Genomic DNA, 8802 nt, shown 5'->3' with positions numbered 1-8802 from the left:
CGAAATTGCGCGAGGCATTCCTTTGGGCTTGCGAGGGAGTGCAGATTAATCATATACACATCCTCACGTGGTCCGATCACTTTGACATTTTGCGATCCAACAGTTTGTCTAACTCGATGGATTTTGCCACCACGCAGAATAAACGGAGGTCGGTGTTATGGAGAGATGTGTATCGACCACGGACCCCAGTGCACGAGTGGATATCACGTCCTGGGGACTCCGCTATCTGCGAGTTGTACTGATACAATTTTGTCCACAGTCATGAACTGTTCTGGAGATACGGTTCAAACTTGGAGGGCTTAAAAGCGGGAAACATCATGCACATAGCAGAGCTTGCGCTTTCTCCTGCTCGTTGCGATCATTTTAGTGTCGCTGCTGTCCAACGTGGTGGTGCTGATCTGTTTCCTGTACAATGCAGAAATTCGAAAGCAGGTTCCTGGGTTGTTTATACTCAACTTGACCTTCTGCAACCTGCTTTTATCCGCATCCAGCATGCCGCTGACTCTTTTCGGGGTGTTGAGTAATGCGCATCCAGGTGGACACGTTTTCTGTCAGATGATCGGATTTTTGGACACTTTCCTGACCACCAACTCCATGCTGAGTATGGCTGCGCTCAGCATTGACCGGTGGGTTGCTGTGGTGTTCCCTCTGAGTTATCATTCCAAAATCCGTCACCGGGACGCCGTGATCGCTCTGGCTTACACGTGGGTCCACTCGCTGTCATTCTCCATAGTGGCGACGTGGCTCTCCTGGGTGGGTTACCATCACCTGTACGCTTCCTGCACGCTATGTAACGGCAGAGCGGGCAACGCCAAGACGCAGTTCGCAATTTACACGCTCGTACTGCATTCGCTCACGTTCCTGTTGGTTTCAGTGGTGCTGTGCGTCACGTATCTAAAAGTGCTCAGAGTGGCGCGCTTTCACTGCAAGCGCATAGACGTGATCACAATGCAAACGCTCGTGCTGCTTGTGGACATTCACCCGAGGTAAGAAAGTGATACGTACCACTCAATTTGCTTTATTTTATCATCCCCAATATGTATTGACTCCACAAATGATTGTTTTGCTTTTTAGTTTTGCACATTTAAACTTAAACATTGAATCATATAAAGTCAGCGGTGTTGACCGCTGGTTTCAGCACCACATTTCGGTCCACCGGTTTCTACACTTGTTCTGGCAGGAAATTGACAGTCGATTATATAAGACATAGAAAAGTATTATGAACAAGCTACAAAGCCATTCAGATTGACAAAAGTTGACAACTTTAATAGTAATATGTGACACCTTGTTTGCAAACAAATCCTATCACTTCAAGGTACGTGTTTTAATACGTTAAGCTCAATCGACTGCAGTGGTATAATACCACATGAATAAATACGACCATTCCACAAAAAAATATTTCGTTTAATCCCTTCTTTTTGTAAAACAAAAGCAAAAATCGAGGTTACATTGCGACACTTACAATTGACTTGATGCGGCCGATCCGGTAATGCTAAAAACACACACACTTTCAAAAGTAAAGCCACAAGATGTAAACAATATGAATGTTTACATGGTTTTAGCGTGATAAAATCGCTTACTAACAATTTCTGTGTAAATTTATATCCAATTTTACAGCTTCGTTGCCATGACAACGTAAACTCTTAAACGGCTGTAAAAACGACAATTTAAACAACTTTACAGCTAAAATAATATACGACCTTTAACAGAAGAATTAAAGAAAGAACATTTTAAGCTTCACAATTTTCCCTTTAAACCCTCCAAAAATTGGCCCCATTCACTTTAATTTTAAGTGTCTCATTGCAATGGCGTAGGTTTAGTTTAAAAGTTGGTATAACATATTAAAAAGATGATAATATTAAAAATTTTGGTTTTAAGAAAATGCAAGAACATCAGTCTGGTAATATAGGCAAAATAATAAATCAATATAACTTATAATAATAATAATATATTATTTCATGATATATGTAACAAATCACATTTACCATTTCTCTGGCCCTATATAAACCTGTTTAGATCTGAATAGGGCTGCATATTATGGAGGAAAAATGTAATTATGTGAAAATCTTGTTGTATTACATGACAACGATATGCGATAAACCTAAGATGAATGTGTCCAAATCAAATTCTGTTGCCACAAATGCTGTCGATTGAGCTTAATTTGCACTGAACCCAGAATATTCCTTTAAAGGGATCATTTTAAAAATAAAAAATTAAAACGTAGTCATTGTTTACTCACCCCGGTGTTGTTATAACCTGATATGACTTATTTTCTTAACACAAAGGGAGAAATTGTGAAAAAATGTTGTGCTCAGTGATATCATACAATTGCAGTTTATAGTGACCACCTCTTCAAGCTTCAAAAGGACAAAAGTATAATTCAGACATCTAATAAATTATTGTATGTAACTAATGTCTAATTCTGAAGGAACACGATAAGGTTTGGTTAGAAACAAAGAAAAATATAATATACAATGACGGCCAAAAGTTTGGAATAATGTATAGATTTTGCTGTTTCAGAAGAAAATTGGTACTTTAATTCACAACACCATCACTAATTGAAAAAAGTAATTTTTCATCAAATCTAGACAAGCCCCATTTCCAGCAGTCATCACTCTAACACCTCATCCTGGAATATTCATGCTAAATTGCTAATTTGGCAAACACAGCTGAAAGCTATTTGGTTTGTTAAATGAAGCTTAATATTGTCTTTTTGTTTGTTTTTGATTTGCCACAGTATGCAATACACTGGCATGTCTTAAGGTAAATATTAGGTCAAAAATGGCAAAAAAGAAACCGCTTTCTCTAGAAACTCGTCAGTCAATCATTGTTTTGAGGAATGAAGGCTATACAATGCTTGAAATTGGCAAAAAACTGAGGATTTCATACAAAAGGTGTACACTACATTCTGCAAAGACAAAGGACAACTGGCTGTAACAAGGACAGAAATAGATGTGGAAGGCCAGATGTACAACTAAACAAGAGGATAAGTACATCAGAGTCTCTAGTTTGAGAAATAATCCTCAGCTGACAGCTTCATTGAATTCTACCCGCTCAACACCAGTTTCATGTACAACAGTAAAGAGAAGACTTAGGGGTGCAGGCCTTTTGGGAAGAATTGCAAAAAAAGCCACTTTTGAAACAGAAAAACAAAAAGAAAAGGTTAGAGTGGACAAAGAAACACATACATTGGACAACAGATAATTGGAAAAGAGTGTTATGGATCTTAACCCCATTGAGCTTTTGTTTTGCTCAGCTAGACTGTAAGGTGCGTGAAAAGTGTCCGACAAGACAGCCACATCTATGGCAAGTGCTACTGGAAGTGTGGGGTGAAATGTCACCTTAGGATCTGGACAAACTTACAGTTAGAATGTCAAGGATTCTTTTATTTTTTCAAAATGTAGTAGTAATTTCTCAAGTTATTAATGTCCTGACTATGCATTGTGATCAGTTGAATGAAACTTTGGTGACTAAAAGTACCAATTTCCTTCCATAAGAGCAAAATCTATGCATTATTCAAAACATTTGGCTGCCATTGTATTATTTAGTGAAAGTCTTCACCATTAATCTCCCGTGTGCATTCATGAGACAGACTGTATGTGAATTTTAAAGCTCATTCCACGAGCTTTAGTCTCGCGTCGAGGTGGGGCGTTCAAGCAAGAAAACTAGTTTTGTTTCCACTTCAACAGGACCATCAGCGAACACAGCATAGCTGTACACAAACCAGAGACCAGAATTTACAAAACATGTCTGAAGAGTTTGTAGTTGATAAATAGATGAATTTCTATGCCCAGCCTTATTTGTTTGAACCTCAATCAAATAGAGAGATGGGGCTGCAGTCACACAGTGTCCTACTCAGACACCTAACGACACACAGTAAAAGTGATATTGTCTATATTTATCAGAGTTTTGTACTATGCAGCTGCTATGAGGGCCGCAACATTCTGTCCATCGCTTGGTTTCTATATTTGGTGTCACGCCGGTAACCCCGTCCGCTATGAACTGGAACTGGTCCAAACAAACTACAAACTCTTGAGAAATGTTTGTAAGTTCAGTTCACTGGTTTGTGTGCAACTATTTTTTTTTCTTTCTCCCCTTTTTCTCCACAATTTGGAATGCCCAATTCCCAATGCACTCTAAGTCCTTGTAGTGGCGTGGTGACTCGCCTCAATCCTGGTGGCAGAGGATGAATCTCAGTTGCCTCCGCTTCTGAGACCGTGAATCCGTGCATCTTATCACGTGGCTTGTTAAGCACATTACCGCAGAGACATAGATACTGTTGCTCTCATGAAAGGACAAGGAGCATAAACACGCAAAGGAGATTAATGGTTACTAAACGTAACTTTCCCTAAATTATACATTTGATTTCGGTTTGTTTCACACCAAACCTTATTGTATTCCTTCAGAACTAGACATGAGTTGCATACATTATGAATTATACTTCTGTGTCCTTTTCGAAGCTTGAATGGGTGATCACCATAATGTCATTGTATGACATCACTTAGTACAAAGTTTTTTCATAATTTCTCCCTTTGTGTTAAGAAAAAATAAAGTAATATGGTGTTATAACAACAACACAGGATTGAGTAAACAATGACTGAAATTTCATTTTTGGGTGAACTATCCTTCAATGTTGCTAAATAGAGTAAAAGTCTAAGATTTTAATCTTTGTGAGAGTAAAAATTTTCAGCTCATTGCCCAGAATTCTGGGTGACTTTCAACTTGCAAACCCACAATGACAAATTACTATAGTCCTATTCACTATATGTAAATAACACATCTGGTGTTCAAGCTGGGAACATATAAAAGCACTCCAAACATGCAAAGAGAGAGATCAGGGTAAGGAAAATGACTAGCAGCTGTTGCCTCTTTTGTAAAAAAATGGACCTGTTTGACACAACTGACCACCTGCAGGCGTAAGATAGTAAATCTGATATTTCAAGTTGTATGCTGCTCTATTCTGTGATTCGCTGGAACAGCTTGGGCAAACAACTTCACTCTATGGTAACACCTGTCTGTTGAATGTTTTTTTTTCAAAAAAATAATTAAATATTTAAAAGTTTACTTGTCAATTGTGGAGCATGTTTGTCTTGCTTATCTTTAGTTTTCCATATACATTCAAAGATAACATCTGTTTGAAGCTGGCATAGAAATTCGAATGTGCTCAACTATAGTGCACAAGAATATTCACAGTGGGAGTGAGAATAAACGAAAGATATGGACTAGGCAAATTACTGGTAATGAGGTCATAACTTTTGTACAGTGTTCGTCAGCGTTGTCTGGAGGAGCAAAAAGGAGGAGACAGAGAGCCACCCGTAAAATTAGTACCTTCATCGGAACCTTCTTCATCTGTTTCACTCCTTATGTCATCACCAGGTAAACCACCTTTCCTTCTAAGTTCAACCTCTATACAAGAGTCTTTAATTCTAGTTATTTTTTGTTGGCCAGATTGAAATCCCTGGATATGATGTTATAAAATAGTTGCTTGATGTAAAATAGTTGCTAAGATGGAGGACATTTTTACTATACCCTACATGTTGTAAAATATGAAGCCTGTAGCTCCTGTTATTTGTCATGTATGTTCACCTGACTCATAATCCAACATGAAGAAGGGCCTCCTGACTAGGCATGTTACGTAACACGAGTAAGCTCTGAGAAGATTTAAGGATGAACCATCTTGTGAATCCATGACATTCTGCATTCATCTCTGCCAAATCAGACAATCAGTCAATCAATCTATACTATTTTTTTATATGCACTATAAAAGCATTTAAATTACCTACTTTTTATTGAGATATTGCATGGAATATTTGTAATATTTAAATTTCATTTGTCACAATGCAGGGCCATTTAAAATGAACAAGTTGAAGGCAAATAAATGTTTAAAATTGTGAATAAAAAAAAAAAAGGCTGACCAGTCACAGGACCTAGAATATACTGTACACTTAAAGGAATATTCGGGTTCAATACAAGTTAAGCTCAATCGACGACATTTGTGGCATAGTGTTGATTACCGTAAAGTAACTGTGACTTGCCCCTCCTTTTTAAAAAGAAAAAGCTAAAATCTGGCAATCTATTGTGGCACTTGCCACTGTGGAAGTGAATGGGGCCAATCCATAAACATTAAAATACTCACTATTTCAAAAGTATAGCCACAAGACTTTAACAATATGCATGTTAACATGATTTTAGTGTGATAAAATCTCTTACTAATCTTTTCTGTGTAAAGTTAAAGCCACTTAAAGTTAAAGCCAACTTTGTTGACATGTCATGTCAAAAAAAACTAAAATTACTGTAAAAACAATGATTTACAACAACTTTATGGCTCAAATAACATATGAGTTTTAACAGAAGAATTAATGTAAGTGCTTTTATAGAATTATAAGATTCACATTTCTGCCTTTAAACCTTCCAAAATTTGTCCCCATTCACTTCCATTGTAAGTGCCTCACCGGAACCTCGATTTTTGCCTTTTTTTTTTTTAAGACAAAGAGGGACGAGTCAAAATAAATTTTTATGGTAATCAACATTATGCCACAAATGCTGTCGATTGAGCTTAATTTATATTGAACCTCAACATTTTTTTTTAAATACACCATTGGTCATGTAAATTTCAAGTACCCGTATAGCACTTCACTTTGACTGATAGTAGTTAACAATCAGGTCTATGGACTTTGCACCATGTTTTTCACATGATATGTATGTGTCTTGGCTTTAGGATTGTGGAGCTGTTTGTTACAGAGTCATTTAATCCGTATTGGGGTGTGCTCTGTAAGAGCCTGGCATACAGCAAAGCTGCATGTGACCCCTTTGTCTACTCGCTTCTGCGCAACCAATACCGGAAAACCTGCAATGACTTAATCAATCGGCTCATGAAGCGCAGTTCCCTGAATGCCTCTGGGCACCAGCAGGAAAATGGAAAGATTGGAAAGTCTGCAGAAATCAGAAAAATTCAAAGGGTCGAGGAAATCATAAAAGATGGGGAAGTTGACACCAGGCCTACAGACTGAGGACTCCTGTTGCTATAGAGATGATTAATTACAAAGGTAGAGCTGTGACCTTGTAAAGACAGAGAACTATGTAGGCAATGGAGACAGCGGGGTGCAGTGCATTTCTTAACTCAAAAATAATTCAAGATTTTACTGTAGCAAAATAGTTTTTTTTTTTTTTTATGTTTAAAAGATTGTTTGTTTCTTTCTTTCTTTCTTTCTTTCTTTCTTTCTTTCTTTCTTTCTTTCTTTCTTTCTAATGTCTAACAACTATAAAGCTGTAATCCATGAGAGCTGCTAGTTAGCCAACTTTCAAAGAAATTCAGAAGGACCTGTTAATTATTGTGATCTGATTTGTAATAGTGATAAAGTGCTGTTTAGAATTGAAAAGGTAGCTGCTGTGGTATTAATCTATAGAGAACTGGATACTGATACAATGTATGCTTCAATTCAAATTGTATCACAACGTAAAATGTGAGATAGCAGAAGATAATAATAAAATATAATAACTCTAATAATTAGAAACATTATTTTGTAGATGATGTTTTTGTGGAAATGGTATGTAGTATTGATTTTTTGTAGCATGTATTGTGTCTTCAGAATTTAGTTAAAGACCCAAAGCAATGGGTGAATCTGTACTTACAGTGCCTTTATTTATTTAAACAAAACCTGCATAGACTGAATTGTATAGGAACTTATCTTAAATTATGTTTGCATCAGAGACTTCATATTGTGTAAAACCAAAGGCCATGTTTTGTTTTGTTGAGTTTTTTGGAATATATAAGAACAAAGGAGATATAAAAGGTATTTATTAAGAGTGAAACAATTACGGAAACATGTTGGATTAAATCCTCACAGCATAAACAGTCTCTTTTTCTTACTCGCCTCTGAAAATTATGCGTGAAAATATTGTGCAAGTGCCTGAAGTACTGTCATATGGGTTTAATTGATTAATCTCCCTATGTAGGGACACTGGCCGCAACATACACAAAAAAAATAAAAAAATACTTGCAGAAGTTAGAAAACGAAAAGTGTGACCATTTTTTTATTTCCCCAATTGTTCTCTTGAGTTAAAACTTGTATTTCATAAGCTGTTCTGTGTCAGTGTACAAATGCTATACATTTTTGTATGTTCAAAGATTAAATAATTTATACAGGGTAATTTATATCTGAATGTCACTCTAGCATATTGAGTATTATTATTGTTTTATCTTTATGAAGTTTGTATGTACTGTATGAGTACTGTATGTGTGCGACTTGTTCTCTTGCCATACTTGGGAGCTGGACCATAATTACACGTTGAGGGTGTTAATGCATAACAGTACATGTTTAAATATTTGTTGTGTGCAAATGTAAAGCCTTAGGAAGAAACATGTCTATTTTTGTTATACATAAAAATAAAACAGTTTTAAATTTTGCTACGTAAATATCTTTGTGACTTTGATGACAATAAACACAATGAATTTCAAATGAGATTAGAGGATTGGCATTCTGTTATTTGACAGATCCATGCAGAAAATAACATGGTGTATTTGGTCTTTGACAGTTCTTGCCTTCAGAGTGTCCTCTGTCTGAGAAAATCAAGAACGAGAAATCTCTTTGCATGGTAAGTGTACTCACCAAAGTAGGAGAATGAGAAAGAGAGAGAGCTATAGGAACGTGGGAGAGACCATTACTTTCTGAAACAGTTTAAAACAGATTTCATCCTTCCTCTGTTCAGCTGAAATGAAGACAGCTCTGCACTATGCTTAGGCTCAGAAAGCACACAATAGAGAGAGAGAAAGAGTCAAGAGCCTCTATATTTGCCGGTTCA

The 8802-nt window shown here is 36.7% G+C and overlaps 1 pseudogene; it reads left to right on the top strand.

Moving 5' to 3' along the window:
• Window positions 1-317: 317 nt before the first annotated feature.
• Window positions 318-7081, top strand: LOC127642865 (G-protein coupled receptor 26-like; annotated as a pseudogene).
• Window positions 7082-8802: the final 1721 nt, after the last annotated feature.

The sequence above is a fragment of the Xyrauchen texanus genome, unplaced genomic scaffold (genome assembly GCF_025860055.1).
Source record: "Xyrauchen texanus isolate HMW12.3.18 unplaced genomic scaffold, RBS_HiC_50CHRs HiC_scaffold_98, whole genome shotgun sequence".
NCBI lineage: Eukaryota > Metazoa > Chordata > Actinopteri > Cypriniformes > Catostomidae > Xyrauchen > Xyrauchen texanus.
This window is presented reverse-complemented; position numbering and strand designations above follow the sequence as displayed.